General features: G+C 43.2%; 1 non-coding gene across 1 annotated transcript; it reads right to left on the reverse strand.

Moving 5' to 3' along the window:
- Positions 1 to 2,632: 2,632 nt before the first annotated feature.
- On the reverse strand, positions 2,633 to 2,739 carry LOC120279774. Its single transcript, XR_005542076.1, has one exon. It is a non-coding gene; the product is annotated as a small nucleolar RNA R71 (small nucleolar RNA).
- Positions 2,740 to 11,285: the final 8,546 nt, after the last annotated feature.

The following is an 11,285-nucleotide window of genomic DNA, read 5'->3' on the forward strand; positions in this document are numbered from 1 at the left end:
ACACACACACACTTATGAAAACTAAATTTAGACTTCTATACTTAATACGGATCGAGAAGAATATGTGTACATTAATGATTAGTAATAATTAAGAGGTCCATTTTATCATTTTATAAATAAATTTCCTCAAGAAAGGTTCTGATAAGTGCTTGTGCGATAAGAATGCGAAGCGTTCTTTCCTTATGATGGGCATTAATTTTGTCAGGTTATAGTGCTAATACGTGTGTATTTATGTACTTTTATGCAGGTTGGGTTGTGAGGCTGATTATTTGTGAAAGAAGCCATTGTAGATCATTTTACGCATTATTTGGAGGAGATCTTGAGAAGGCTCAAACGCGGAGATATGAGTCGGGTTTAGAATGCTGGAATGTATGCCAACCTCCTTGTATTCGAGCTAAGGCAATGATTCGGAGAGGCACGAAGGCAGTTACATCCCAGTATTCTGGCTTGTGCATATTTAGCAAGATCTCCACCAATGTGATAGTTTATTGAAGAACCAAGACAATCTACGACGTGAACGTGTGCCCGTTTACGTTACCTCGATGAAAGCATGGATTCGGGAGTATTTTGGGCAGTAAGTGTAGTAGGTACTGTTCACAGCCGGCCGAAGAAGGAGCAAAACAGAGGAGCCACACGGGCGTGTGGAAATTCCACACGCCCATGCGTTAATTCCACAGGCCCGTGTGGAATCCAGATTCCAACCCTATTTAAGGCCAATTTCAGCCCCGATTTGAGGATTCTTTTCTCCATCTTTTTCCTAACTTGAGAGAGGGTTGCGGCTAGGTTTTGGAGAGGTATTGGCTAGGGATTTGGAGAGGTTCTACGGCTCCGACAACATCATCTCTTTGGAAGAAGGTTGGTAAGGGAGCCTCCGTTGGATTGATTTGGCGAGGCGTATCTTACACCGGACAAGGGGATCTTGCGACGAGTAGAGAACTCTCCACAAGACCATTGAAATGACTATCGAGGTGGTTTTTCCTATGGATTGCTTTCTTTTACATTTGATTTCGTTATCGTTGGTATTGTGCTCCATGGAGAGCTAAACCGCTAGTGGGTACTTGGGAATTTGTGAACCCTAGGATGTATTAGTTTCATTGAATCTCTTTATTATGTTTTCAATTAATTGATGTTATTGTGAGTTCCAATCTTGAATGTTTGATTGTTTGAATACTCCCTTAGAGTGACACTAAGGTTGAGAGTTCATGTGGTAACCCTTGTGAGTGAGTGACACACCCCGAGAGTTAGACAAAGCTTGATTGGAGAGGGTTCAGAGGGTGAGTCGAGAGATACAGGAGTGTCCCCTTTCCCCTCCGGTGTGATAGATTCTATCTCCATTCCTCGAGTTCTTTGTGGCCATAATAGAGCAAATGAGCTAAGGGATGACCCTCCGCTGGGGCTTAGTTGCGAGTGCAATGGAGTAAAGCGTTGAGGTGATTTTAGCATCTAGGGCTTAATTGTGGTTAGGGACCTTTCTTCCGGACCAAAGGGTTAGGTCTATAATTAGGAAAAGATTTATCACTTGGAATCCCCAGAGCTTAATGCAATCCTTCTTCCGAGTGCGAAATTGAGAGGTTGTTCAACCTCTCCTCCGGGATATGTAGAGGATTAGGCTTGGTTAACCCTAGATTCGGGACCATGCATTAAAAGGATGTCCCTGAATCACCATTGCATTAATTAAGAAGCATAATAGAGAGTTCTTGCACTTGAAACGATTTTTCCTAGGCAGATCGATACCTGGGTACCCCATCTTTATCGATTGTCTTTCCTTCTCCTTTACTTTTGTTCTCTTCCAGGTTGCTTTACTTTTGAGAATTGAATCTTGTCACACATATCACTATTCATCTTTCATATAGTTAAGAAGCAAATTAAGTATTTTTATTCCCTTTTCCCTGTGGATATGATACCCCACTCACCTGTGATTTATTACTTCGACAACTCCGTGCACTTGCGGGGATCATTGTCAAGTTTTTGGCGCCGTTGCCGGGGAGAAGGCGTTTAGAGATACTTTCCCCTTTTGTTTCCTTAGCTATTCCTTTATCCATTCTATTTCACATTTTATTTTCTATCATCGTTCTGATTTGTTTTCTTTCCATTGTGCAGCTTCAGGTTGATGACCCGAGGAAAACCCTCAATATTGATTGAAGGAGATCCCGAGCTTGAAAGAACACTTAGAAGGAAAGGGAAAGGACCTGTGGAAGAATAATCTAATCTAGCTGATTTGGATGTTGAAGGGTCAGATAATATGGCAGAACAGAATAAGCAGCAGAGGACACTCTCTGATTATGCTAGACCCTTAGTTTTGGGCACACAATCGAGTATTGTGCGACCCCCAATTACAGCTCAAAATTTTGAGCTAAAGCCGGCATTCATCCACATGTTGCAGCAATCCGCACAGTTCAATGGTTTAGCCGATGAGGATCAAAACAGTCACATAGAGAACTTTCTCGAGGTGTGTGATATGCTCAAGATAAACGGGGTGACGGATGATGCCATCAAGTTGAGAGCTTTCCCATTTTCCCTAAAAGGGAGAGCAAAGCAGTGGCTACACTCATTACCTAGAGCCTCGATTACTACATGGGAGGAGATGGTAGAAGGTTTTCTAACCCGTTATTTCCCTCCTGAAAAATCTGCAAAGCTTTGAAATGAGATCTCATCCTTTGTACAGTCGGAATTGGAGTCTCTATTCGAGACATAGGAAAGGTTCAAGGAGCTCCTGAGAAAGTGCCAACAACACGGATTCCCGGAGTGGATGATTGTTCAGACTTTTACAACGGGTTAAATCCTAGTACAAGACAACTCTTGGATGCGGCAGCAGGAGGTACCTTAGGTAGCAATGAAATGGGGTTGAACAGCTACCAATGAAATGCTAGGGAGAAGAAAAAGGTGGATGGTCTTCATGAGATAGATGCAGTAACTTCATTGGCGGCGCAAGTGGAAAATTTGAGTAAGAAGTTAGATCTTCTAAGTTCAAACAGAGTGGCGGCCGTGAGTACTTGCACCGGGTGTGGTGGAGGACATGCTCTCTCCGATTGACAGATCTCTATTGGTGATCCATCTTTGGTTGAGAACGTCGATTTTGTAGGTAATGGCATGAGGACTCAAGGAAACCCATATAGCAATACCTACAATCCAGGTTGGAAGAATCATCCCAATTTCTCATGGAGTAACCAAGGTCCACAAAAGGCCATGGGGCCACCGGGTTTCCAACAACAAGCCCCGAACGTGGAAAACAGAGTTTCTGGTTTGGAAACTCGAATGAATGATTTGGAAAAGGCCTTGACTAGATATGTGCAATCTTCAAATACAAGGTTTGAATCTGTTGAGGCTACACTTCGCAATCACACCGCCTCTTTGCATAACCTTGAAAATCAGGTGGGGCAGATTGCGAAGTCTCTCTCTGAAAGGCCACATGTAAGCTTGCCGAGCAATACTGAGACCAACCCTAGAGAGCATGTGAAGGCAATCACTTTGAAAAGTGGTCGTGAGGTTGAAGGTAGGGTTCCAGGTGAGAAGCCAAAAGAACACGCACCCAAGGTTATAGCGGTTGAAGAGGGAACAAGCAAAGAGAAGGAGGTGGCAACCCCACCTTTCAAGCCAAGAATCCCTTATCCCTCTAGATTGAAGAATGACCAAGGGGATAAATACTACAAGAAGTTCCTGAGTTTGTTCAAGCAACTCCACATCAATATTCCTTTTGTCGAGGCATTAGCTCAAATGCCTAAGTATGCGAAATTCTTGAAAGACTTGTTGACTAACAAGAGGAAGTTGGAGGAGAGTGCTTTAATGATTTTAGATGCATCTTACTCGCCGGTGTTGCAAAAGAACATGCCGAACAAGAAGAAAGACCCAGGAAGCTTCATCATTCCGTGTAATAATGGCAATCTAGGTGAAGAAATGGCATTGGCGGATTCAGAGGCTAGCATCAACGTTATGCCATGCATTTTCTTTCAAAATCTAGGCTTGGGTGAGCCTAGGCTCACTCAGATGACTTTGCAATTGGCGGACTGAACGGTGCGACATCCGAGGGGCATTATTGAAGACGTGCTTGTCAAGGTGGAGAAGTATATTTTTCCGGTTGACTTTATAGTGCTAGACGTCGATGAGGATGCAGATGTACCCTTGATACTTTGGAGACCGTTCTTGCGGACTTCCAAAGCATTGATTGACATGGACGGTGCGGAGCTAACTTTGAGAGTCGGAGATGACAAGCTCACATACCGCCTTGTTGAAGCCATGCGGCATTCTCTTGACTTTGATGATACTTTGTACTTTCTAGACACTACTGATGAGATTGTTGATGAATACATACAGGAAATGTTCAATCCGGACTCGCATGAGGGTTTGTACGACCATGAGGAGGAAATCAAAGAAGTAATGAAACTTGGTTCGACTGGAGAAGAACCGTCTACCCCGGGGAACTTGAAGAGGGCAAGGAGACGCCATCGGAAACAACCGAACGGTGAACCGTTTCTAGGTAGTCCCAAGCCTGGCATTTCACCCTCTACTCTTAAGTGACTTTGCTCATCATGCTTTCAAGCCATGGGTAAGAGGACAACTTTCATCTATGAACCCCCGTGAGGTAAGACAAGGTACGTCAAGTTTAGTGACGTTAAACAAGCGCTTCTTGGGAGGCAACCCAAGTGTTTACTGTTTTTCCTAGTCATAGTTTAGTTTTGCATGAATAACTTGTTAAATGTTGGTGTCGTCATGTTTAGATGCTTGTGCTATGTTCATTTTGGTGGATTTCTATGTCATCGTGTGTTTTCAGGTGGATTTGGCAAAGATTTATTCGTTTGAGCTTGTTTCTATTGTTTTTTTTACTGGTAACTGTTGCATAAAAGAGTAGGCTCTGAATGTGTAAACATGTTCAAAGAATTTCTACAGAGCTTGCAGAGTTCTTCAAGTCATCCAGAGAAAACGCACGGGCGTGTGGAATTTCCACAAGCCCGTGGGGTTGTATTGCGAGCTCATCCAAAGAAGGCACAGGGGCGTGCACTCGCCCATGTGAGCGACCTTGCGACCAACGCATGGGTGTGGGTATTTTCCACACACCCGTGCGGATTTCTGCAGACAATCCCTTCTCCATCCTGAGAGCGCACAGGAGCGTGCAGTCGCCGCTGTGAGTTGGGCCTGTGATTGTCCACGGCCGTGCGGAATTTCCGCACGGGCGTGTGAAACACTTATTGATTTTCTCTCGGTTGGGCAGAGAACGCACAGGGGCGTGAGGCTTCCCCGGTGGGTCGGGCGTACGGGCGTGGGTAATTTCCACACACCCGTGCGAGTGTTTTCAGAGACAGCAAGAGCTATCCCGAGAGTACACAGGGGCGTGCGTCTGCCCCTGTGGCTCTCCACTATGGAGACACACGGGCATGTGGAATTTTCACATGCCTGTGTGGATATACAGAATTCCAAGGGGCGCGAGTTCTTTTTAAAGAAGACTTGTTTCTCTTCATCTACATCCTTTCCACTTTCTTCAGAATAATCTAGCATTGATTTCCGACCTCGTATTGCCGATTTTGGAGGATATTTACTTGGTTTTCCAGCCTATTCCTATTCTCCTCACCTCAACTAGTCGGTAAGCCCCTACTTTTGATTTTCTTTGCCAATTCTTGTTTCTAATCGATGAACTTTCAAAGAATGCTTTGTTTTTCCAATTAGAGTGTAAGAGCATGCTTAGAAAGAAGTTAGAAGAGTTTTAGAAGTGTTTTGTTGGCTTTTTGAGGCACGGCCGTGCGGTTCTTCACGCCCTGCGGATCCACACGGGCGTGCGGAAATTCCCCACGACCGTGTGGATTTCTGCAGCAGTATTTTATCTAGCTTGTTTGATTGATTTCTTTTAAAAATTTGTAGGGTATGGCACCTAGGTCAAAGAAGCAAGCAAATAAATGTCCGCAGGAGTCATCCTCTGAGTCCGAGGGTATGAGTTTCGCTATTCTCGAGCATCAGGCTCGTTTCGTGCGTCTATCGAGACTTCAGTATGGACAAACTCGATATCTGGACAGTAGCATACTCTGAGAGTTACAGCAGGGGGACAAATTTGCTGAAGAGGTCGAGGACCTTGTTTCAGTAGGGGGTGGAGTCAGTTATTGATGATCAGAGAGCCAGCCATTCATGAGCTCACACTGGAGGTGCTGTCGTCATTTGAGTTCGATAGATCATATGAGAGATTCGACAGTATGGACGCCATCCAGTTCCGAGCATTTGGATATCACTACTGCATGAGCATCACACAGTTCTCAATCTTGCTTGGGATATATGAGGAGCCATTCACGGACATTGAGGAGTATTCTCAGCTACCGACTGATTATCATGGAGCTTTGACCCCTCAGAGAGCCTACCGAGTGTTGTATGGTCACGGTCAGTATGAGCTGGGGGTGTCCAAGGCCACGTGCCTTTCTCGACCTGCCTATTGATATTTACACGCTATTATGAGTAGGTCGGTGAATGGCCGTGGAGACAGCACAGGTGTTCTAAGCCGGCAGGAGCTTTTATGTCTGTATTCGATGGTGCAGCGCATACCGATTCATCTGGGGCACATCCTTGCAGAGTACATTCATCATCAGGGGCATTATGCTAGATTGGGAGCGATCTTCTCGGGCCGCTACATTACGAGGCTAGTCATGGGCATGGGCCTCTTGGATGCGATTTGTGGGGCTGAAAGGATGAGTACTCCTGCTCTCCTGAGTCTGGAGACGATGAGATTGATGGGTATGATTCACCGAGTACGGACGGGGGTATATGCCTTGGTTCTACCCACTCCAGAGATGGCTGAGGATGAAGGTGATGATGCAGAGGCTTCTCAGCCTGCCCCAGAGCCTCAGCCGATGCTGATGGAGACTGACGCACCTCCGGCGACAGAGGACCCACCCCCGGTACATATGTTCTCACCATCTCGAGCCCATGATCGTTTTGAGAGGCTCGAGCGTACCGTGGGGGTGATATAGGCAGAGATCGCTGAGGCACGAGCGGAGATAGCAGAGGTGCGCATGACACAGGCCGCACAGTTCATAGAGTTCATGGCGCGTTTCGACGTTTTATAGCAGATCCTTCAGCGAGATGCTACCGCATCTTTTGTACTGTGACCGCGCACCTCCCAGACGCCCCCTGCATAACCATCGTTGGACCCCCCAGCACCTTTTGATCCAGCACCAGCAGTAGAGGAGCCAGAGCGTGGCGCCGACACTTGACTTGCTTTTATTTTACTTCTACTTGCATTTTATTTTGGACATGTTATCCTCAAAAAGGACTTTCCTTCTGAGCTTATTTTCATTTTGTTGTCTCGAGTTGTATTTCTTGCTCTATCTTATATATACTCGAGTTTTGTTTTTCTTTTATTGAGCTCTACTGAACCCCCTCGTGTATGCGTACAGATGGTCTTGTCATCATGGGAATTGAGAACTTGTCATAGACACGGCCAAGATGCTTCGGCACTCGGCCGTGTGTGCCTCACAACCCGTTAGAACATCACCCCCAAGGATTTAGCTCCATCAAATGCAACACTAGGAGTTAGGGGAGTATTGTTTCGATTTCTTCTCCCACATTTTATTCTTGATTGATATACATTATAAGTAAGCCTGCATGTGTACATTGAGGTCAATGTACAACTTAAGTGTGGGGGAGGGGGGTGGGAGTTTCATAGTGCACATATCTTTTACACTATTTTGATTGATATATATGCTCACGTAGCCAATGGCGGTTCACCTTAGTTGCAATGACGGTATTTTTGATTTTAAGAAATTTTTTTAACATTGAATGTTCTCATGCTCTAGTTCTTGCTTGAATTTTTAGGAATTTTTTGCCCGAATAACATTTTGTGCACTTCTCACTCTTTAAACTCTTTTGGAAACTCAAGTCTAAGGTTAGAGGGACCAGTTTAGTTTTGTTTCTTGTGTTGCTTTACTAAAAAAAATGGAAAATGGAAAAAAAAGAAAGAACAAAGTGTTTTTATCGTTTAATTTTGCTTGTTGGGTGGAAAGAGCTACCACCCATGATGTATGAAGCTACTCTCATAAGTCGGATACTGGCTATGCCCTATTGAGAGAAAGAGCTATCTCATGGGATGTGTGAAAGCTACCACCCCAGTAGAAAGAGCTACCACCTCGAAAGTGTGAAAGCCACCTTAGCGGCCTCTTTGGAAAGGGCTACCTTAGAGGATGTGTGAAACTACTACGCTTTTTGAAATGTTTGGTATTCTTTGTAGACAAATAAGTCCCTTATACCTAGAACTTTGAGGAGTATACTTTGGGTTGACTTGAGTGAGTTCACACACTTACACGACTTCGGGTTTGTTGTCCTTTTTTATTTAAGTTTTTAGCTAGAGCATTGATTCTTTTGTATTTAGTGTTGAAAATTCCTTTACTATTAGAATGTTGTCTTTGCATGCTTTGGTGAACCTAAGGCCAAGCACTTCCAACAGTCCCTTCATTTATGCATACAATGTTTTAATTTTTGCTTGAGGACAAGCAAAAGCTTAAGTGCGGGGGAGTTTGATAAGTGCTTGTGCGATAAGAATGCGAAGCGTTCTTTCCTTATGATAGGCATTACTTTTGTCAGGTTTTAGCACTAATATGTGTGTATTTATGTACTTTTATGCAGGTTTGGTTGTGAGGCTGATTATTTGTGAAAGAAGCCATTGTAGATCGTTTTTACCCATTATTTGGAGGAGATCTTGAGAAGGCTCAAACGCGGAGACATGAGTCGGGTTTAGAATGCTAGAATGTATGCCAACCTTCTTGTATTCGAGCTAAGGCAATGATACGGAGAGGCACAAAGGCAGTTACATCCCAGTATTCTGACTTGTGCATATTTAGCAAGATCTCCACCAACGTGACCGTTTATTGAAGAACCAAGACGATCTACGACGTGAATGTGTGCCCATTTACGTTATCTCGGTGAAAGCATGGATTCTGGAGTGTTTTGGGCCGTCACTGTAGTAGGTACTGTTCACAGCCGGCCGAAGAAGGAGCAAAACAGAGGAGCCACACGGGCGTGTGGAAATTCCTCACGCCCGTGCGTTAATTCCACAGGCCCGTGTGGAATATCCACAGGGGCGTGTGGAATCCAGATTCCAACCCTATTTAAGGCCGATTTCAGCCCCGATTTGAGGATTCTTTTCTCCATCTTTTCCCTAACTTGAGAGAGGGTTGCGGCTAGGGTTTAGAGAGGTATTGGCTAGGGATTTGGAGAGGTTCTACGGCTCCGACATCATCATCTCTTTGGAAGAAGGTTGGTAAGGGAGCCTCCGTTGGATTGATTTGGTGAGGCGTATCTTATACCGGACAAGGGGATCTTGCGACGAGTAGAGAACTCTCCACAAGACCATTGAAACGACTATCGAGGTGGTTTTTCCTATGGATTCCTTTCTTTTACATTTGATTTCATTATCGTTGATATTGTGCTCCATGGAGAGCTAAACCCCTAGTGGGTACTTAGGTATTTGTGAACCCTAGGATGTATTAGTTTCATTGAATCTCTTTATTATGCTTTCAATTAATTGATGTTATTGTGAGTTCCAATCTTGAATGTTTGATTGTTTGAATACTCCCTTAGAGTGACACTAAGGTTGAGAGTTTATGTGGTAACCCTTGTGAGTGAGTGACACACCCCGAGATTTAGACAAAGCTTGATTGGAGAGGGTTGAGAGTGTGAGTCGAGAAGTACAGGAGCGTCCCCTTTCTCCTCCGGTGTGATAGATTTTACCTCCGTTCCTCGAGTTCTTTGCGGCCATAATAGAGCGAATGAGCTAAGGGATGACCCTCCGCTGGGGCTTAGTTGCGAGTGCAATGGAGTGAAGCGTTGAGGTGATTTTAGCATGTATGGCTTAATTGTGGTTAGGGACCTTTCTTCTGGACCAAAGGGTTAGGTCTAGATTCGGGACCATGCATTAAAAGGATGTCCCTGACTCACCATTACATTAGTTAAGAAGCATAATAGAGAGTTCTTGCACTTGAAACGATTTTTCCTAGGCGGATCGATACCCGGGTACCCCATCTTTATCGATTGCCTTACCTTCTCCTTTACTTTTGCTCTCTTCTGGGTTGCTTTACTTTTGAGAATTGAATCTTGTCACACATATCACTATTCATCTTTCATATAGTTAGGATGCAAATTAAGTATTTTTATTCTCTTTTCCCTGTGGATATGATACCCCACTCACCTGGGATTTATTACTTCGACAACTCCGTGCATTTGCGGGGAGCATTGTCAGGTTCTTAAGTTGTAATTAAAATTTTTTTATTGTTTTTTAGAAATTATGAAGTTAAGAAAGTAATACATGAATTGGTCTAAGGCTACCACTTAGAGGCATGAATCTGATGGGGGAAGTGTACAACGATGTATGACAAAAGGTAATGATAACTTTTAGGATAAATATTATTTAATTAAATATATTAATATCATTTAATTAGATATAATGTATAACTATACAAAATATTAACTTGGTTATCTTCCCTTTTTTGGGGCATTTACACATAGGAGAAGTCACACAAGTCCTTAATATTGGGATATTTCAATCATGAAGAGAGTGAATGATTAAAAAAGCATTTGTATCTTGCACATAAAATATACAAGTTCCATTCAAGTGGATGACTCCTTAAATTCCGAAGGGTTTGCAGAAACATTAAGAGTTGGAGGTGTTAAGAAAAATTGACAAAAGAACAAAAAGAATGGGGCAATATGTTGAAGCTTCTCCATTCTTATTTATCGCAGTGGATCCATAAGCATTGCTATGTATCGTCTTAGGCTAGTAATACCCTTAATCCATTTATTAATTATTGTTGTTTATAATCTATCTAACTATTTAATTTTTCTTTGTTGTGCTATTTTTTTAGGCTAAGGAATTAGGTAGAAAACCGACACAAAGATAATGTTTCATCTACACTCATAGGAAGAAGAATGGCACCCTCGAGAGTGAATGCACCACCAAAATTGTGGTAGGTATAATATAATTTTCTCAAAATAAATGCAGTTTATATCAAAGTTTGACCCGGCTTTGTTTTTTGTAATGTTCCTTTTATATTATGTTTACAGTCTAGTTTAAAAATTTACATATTATTTTTATTAGTTAGACCTTGTTTTTGATTCCTGCAAGAATAATTTGACAAAGAGCAAGTGGACAAGTGCATTCAAGGGGTGGATGAGAGTTCCATTAACCAAAATGAACTTTGAGATGGAATAGCTGTCAAAAATTGTAATAGAGTATTAGGAAAACGCAACATCATTAGGTAGATATCTTCAACCAATCACAAGCCACACTCAAGACCTTCTCAATTAATTAAACAACTACG

The sequence above is a fragment of the Dioscorea cayenensis genome, chromosome 16, assembly GCF_009730915.1.
Source record: "Dioscorea cayenensis subsp. rotundata cultivar TDr96_F1 chromosome 16, TDr96_F1_v2_PseudoChromosome.rev07_lg8_w22 25.fasta, whole genome shotgun sequence".
NCBI classification, from domain to species: domain Eukaryota; kingdom Viridiplantae; phylum Streptophyta; class Magnoliopsida; order Dioscoreales; family Dioscoreaceae; genus Dioscorea; species Dioscorea cayenensis.